We start from the raw sequence: 5000 nt of genomic DNA, 5'->3' as shown, positions 1-5000 counted from the left end.
GCCATGTTCGCCGTGACTGTAAGGTGCCCCGGTGCTCGAAGTGCAGACGCTATGGACACGCGGACGCTGACTGCGTCCGTACCTATGCGGCGGCTACCGGGCTGGGAAAGACGGACGAGATCGCCGAACTCATGGACGTCGTTGAAGCCGAGGATGCAGCGAGGGGAACGGACGAGGTGGGCAAGCAAACGGGGCCACTCGACTCGTCAGCGTCTACCGGCGGAGACGCCCTCGCTGGGGATGGTTCAGCGAGCCAACAACCAGCGGATGACTTGCCTGGGTCAAACCAGACAACCGGAAAGGATGGGGAGAGCACTCCGGAGCCCAAGGTCGTCGAGCCCAAGGGTCCGAACGAGCTGCAACCGGACAAGAGTGGTGCCCGCACGTCGACCAGCGTCTCCGCTGCGGCGAAGCGTTCCCACGCCCAAACCAGTGCCGATGGTGACCAGACTGCGACGCCCGGAGCCGAGGAGCCCCCGGCAAAGGCGCCTCAAAGCCGACGTTCATCGTTTCGGCCGCGCCCTAACGTTCCGGCAGACAAGCGTGCCGGAAATTCGGAGTCCCTAGGACACGCTCATGTTCTTCCGCCTGACCGCACTAGCGGCGATGGCGGCGTCTAGCCTCGTGCTAGACGCGAGAGGTAAGCACCATATTGCCGGTCTCTTCCCCTATTGTTAGCATGGCTCCAACGTGTCCGCTGAAAGTCGCCACTCTAAACGTTCGAGGACTGGCAGGGAAAAGAAAGCAAGGCCAGCTTTACCGACTTATAACGGAGCACGACATTGATGTGCTAGCCGTGCAGGAGACGAAAGTCGATGGTGAAGAGGAGACCGGCGTTATGGTGCAGCGTTTCACGTCTAGGTTTTCCGCTGTAGTCAGTCATGCGGTGGGTACATCCGCTGGCTGTGTCCTTTTTGTTAAGAAGTTGCCGGGGCTAGAGGTGCATGCAATTTATTCGTGTGTGTCGGGCCGGTGTGTTGTCGTTGATTTTTCGTTCAACAACAACGAGTGGCGTATTGTATGCATGTACGCGCCCAATAAGGTGGATGAAAGGGCTCAGTTTTTTCACCAAATTGAAGAGCGTCTATGCAAGGGAAGACAGCTCATAGTGATGGGCGATTTCAACTGTGTCCTCAGTGCGCGGGATAAAACAAGCATTCGTGGGTTTAGAGACAAAAGCACAGAAGTGTTGTCGCGAATCATAGAGAACTGGGACCTTGAGGATGTGGCAGAGTGCCTCGAAGGAGCGCGTGCTGTGAAGTACACGCGGTTTGAGGGCTCTAGTCACGCACGGCTCGACCGCATTTATGCGTCTGTTGACATCCTTCCGGAATGTAACAGTTACCAAGTAGTTCCAGTGTCGTTTTCTGACCATTGTTTAGTTCAGTGCTGCATAGGAATTCCAACGCGAGGTAACGCTTTCTCATGGGAAATGTGGAAATTAAATAATAAGCTTCTTCAAGATGAACCGTTTAACCGAGCAGTAAGAGAAGAAATAAGGAAAATAGACCCCAGTAAAAACCTTCACGTATGGCAACAGTGGGAGCTGAGTAAGGAAACCCTAAAAATAAAGGCAATAGAGAGGGCTACCTGTATTCGTTACGCGGAGAAACAAAAAGAGACTGAGTTAAAGGCACTTCTTCATAAACTGCTGAGGCAGGAATCTCAGGCACCGGGCAAGTGGATAGAAGACATCAGAAAAGTGAAACAACAGCTAGAGCAACTTGAAGAGCAACGCTATCGGGGAGCACTGGTGAGGGCAAGGGCTGAAGACACAGCTGCTGGCGAAGCGCCGTCGAAACGAGCGCTAGGCTTAGAAAAAGCACGCGCTGAAAGGAATCACATCTACGGAATAGAATGGGGCGGGACTTTATCAACAGACCTAGACGACATCAAAGCTGCTTTTCATGAGCATTACCAGGCGCTATTCTCGTACCACAATGTAGACGCTACCACATTTGGGAATGAGTTTTTGCGTGCTATACCCAGACTGGACGACGAAATAAAACAGAGATTGGAACTAGCGATAACAGAAAGCGAAGTTGAACAGGCCATAGACAATTTAAACCTGGGAAAATCGCCTGGACCAGACGGCTTCAGCGCCGGGTTTTATAAAGAATTCAAGCACGAAATTAGCCCTGTCTTGAATGTAATCTTTAATGAGGCTTACAAATTGAAAACATTGCCTCCGTCCTATGGGTCGTCGCACACCGTACTCATTCCTAAAACTGATGATGCAGCGAAATTAAGATCAGTTACGTCGTATCGTCCCATAGCACTCACCAATATCGAGTATAAAATCTTTATGAAGATATTGGCGCGTAGATTGCAGTCAGTGATACAGGACATTGTCGGGCCTCACCAGACATGTGGGATTAAAGGTCGGACTATTGTTACCAATATTCACAAAGCTCGCAGTGTCCTTGAGTGCTGTGATGATAGTAATGGTCGGACTGCCATTTTACAGATTGACCTCGAGAAGGCCTTTGATTGCGTGGCTCATGAAATCTTGTTTGCCGTCTTAGACCATGCCCATCTCGGAACTGTAATCTGCGAGGGGGTCGCCCTGGCGTACCGTAACTGCACGACCAGATTGATCGTGAATAAGAGTTTGGGGGCTCCCATCAGCCTGCGACGTTCTGTGCGTCAGGGCTGCCCCCTCAGCCCTCTGTTGTTTTGTATCTATATTGAAACCCTGTGCATGAGATTGATTGAAAACAATAGAATTACAGGATTTAGGCTCCAAGCAGTTGAAGTGAAGCTGTTGGATTATGCAGATGATGTCGCTGTTTTTGCGGAGGATCAGCGGAGCATAATTGAGGCTGTCAAATGTGTCCGTAAATTTAGCTACGTCACTGGTAGTGGAGTTAACTGGTCGAAGTGCCTCGGGCTCTGGCATGGATCGTGGCCAACGAAGCCAGATCATTTTGCCAACGTGCATTGGGTGACGACCCCAGGCAAGTACTTGGGCGTCCCGCTAGATGCCTATCGCGATAGTGAGCAGTACTGGAAAGGGCAGGTCAAAGACACACGGGAGAGAGCTGAGAAATGGAAAGGCACTAACCTCTCTATTTTTGCCAGAGCCACTGTTTGTAACCTTTTCTTTATCAGCAAGCTTTGGTACGTAATGCAAGTATTGCACTGTTCACGGTCAAATGTTCAGAAGCTACACAGGATTTTCGCAGTCTTTGTGTGGGCGTCGGAATGGGAGCGCTGCAGCCGGACCAACTTGTTCCGCCGGGTAAAAGACGGGGGGCTGGGATTGGGCCATCTCTTTCTACGGCAGTTGATAAACCGGTTTTTGTTCTTTAGGGACGCAACCGACCCTTTCTTGCGCACGGTATGTCAAATGAGGCTGAGTAGACGGCTGCCAGAGTATGTGGTTTCAACCGAAGAGTTTTCGGGAGGGATTCGAGGGTTCTACAAAGAAGTTGTATCGAGTGTCCGATTTCTTTCAGTGCGCTTCTCGAATGATTACCTGTCCGGTGTGAACAAAAAGAAACTGTATTGTGCTTTGTGCGACGTTCTTTTCCCGGTACCATTGTACAGGTCCTTGTACGGTGGAGGCCCAAGTAGCGATGTTTTAAAGCGAGTAAAGAAAATGCAGGTCCCTCCTGGAACCAAAACCTTCTTTTTCAAATTACACACGGGAACGTTACCAGTTAAGAAGTTTTTGGAGAGAAAAGGGGTATATTTACCGTGGGGAACGCACTGTTTAATCTGCAAGCAGCCAGAGACAATAGATCATGTTTTCTTAAACTGTTGGGAAGGCGTGTTCTTCTGGGATGTTTTGCAGAGGACACTAAAGAAAGAATTTCCATTGGACCCGTATGGCATCCGCTACTTAAGCATAGACAATGAGGATGGGGTGCCTTTTGATTTAATTATGCTCTTAGGCCTCCATTGTATTTGGCGCGCGAGAATGGCAGGATACCATGTCGATAAAGATGCGCAGCCTGCACGTATGTATTTCAGAGAAAACATGCACTGGTTTGTCGCTATCCATAAAGCGGCAGGGGAACCACCGGAGTGGCTCCCAAGAGTAGAGCCCTTGGTTAATCTGCGTGAATTTTGATTATACTCAGCCAGTACGATACTGGTTGAATATGTGCACAACACCAAATGTATGTTGTACTTTGTTTTTTGTTACGGTGATTGTTTTTCCTCTTGTAAATAGTTATGTACCAAAAATCAGGCAATAAAGAAAAAAAAAAAAAAATCGGCCATACCATGCTGAATACGCCGGTTCTCGTCCGATCCCCGAAGCTAAGCAGCATTGGGCTCGGTCAGTACTTGGGAGGGAGACCACCTGGGAACACCGAGTGCTGATGGCACCCTTCTTTTTGCTTTTTTTTATTATTCCGTGTTTCTGTGACGTTTTTTTTTTTGTGTGTGTGTGTGTGTGGGCAGCTGCTTTTACTGTTACTTACGTTCAACTGGAGCCTGCTGGTAGAGCCGACGCCGAAGTGTGAAACCAATATGCAGGCCACTACGCGATATTCTGCGCGGAATGACGGACGTAATGCTGCATGCAAAATTTAGTCGCACGAGCTTCTAACCGCTTCGCTATCACGCCCGCCCGCATACAGCTCAATGACAACTCGTCAATAAAGTGGCACATTGTGGGCTGCAACGCACGCATAATGCGCTCCCCCTCTTTCTTGTTTTTGTGAGCGAGCATGACTTACTTGCACGCACGCATGCAGCGAACATCCACAAACGGAGTAATCGACGTGTGCGTGTATTGTTCGCGGAAAGACTGCCGCGTACGTGATGGAGCAATACATTCACTGGGCGAATGCACATAGCACGATACAGGTGCAGTCGTAAACACAGCATCCTTGCCATCGGCCATACCATGCTGAATACGCCGGTTCTCGTCCGATCCCCGAAGCTAAGCAGCATTGGGCTCGGTCAGTACTTGGGAGGGAGACCACCTGGGAACACCGAGTGGTGCAGGTCTTTCTGTGACGTTTTTTTTGTGTGTGTGTGTGTGGGCA

The 5000-nt window shown here is 50.0% G+C and overlaps 2 pseudogenes; both read left to right on the top strand.

Annotated features, from left to right (window-relative positions):
• The first annotated feature begins 4215 nt into the window (after positions 1 to 4215).
• On the top strand, positions 4216 to 4334 carry LOC139058243 (5S ribosomal RNA; annotated as a pseudogene).
• A 509-nt stretch (positions 4335 to 4843) lies between these two features.
• Positions 4844 to 4962, top strand: LOC139058291 (5S ribosomal RNA; annotated as a pseudogene).
• The last annotated feature ends 38 nt before the right edge of the window (positions 4963 to 5000 follow it).

The sequence above is a fragment of the Dermacentor albipictus genome, chromosome 3, assembly GCF_038994185.2.
Source record: "Dermacentor albipictus isolate Rhodes 1998 colony chromosome 3, USDA_Dalb.pri_finalv2, whole genome shotgun sequence".
Classification (NCBI taxonomy): domain Eukaryota; kingdom Metazoa; phylum Arthropoda; class Arachnida; order Ixodida; family Ixodidae; genus Dermacentor; species Dermacentor albipictus.
The sequence above is the reverse complement of the archived record's forward strand: the minus strand, read 5'-3'. Positions and strand labels throughout refer to the sequence as shown.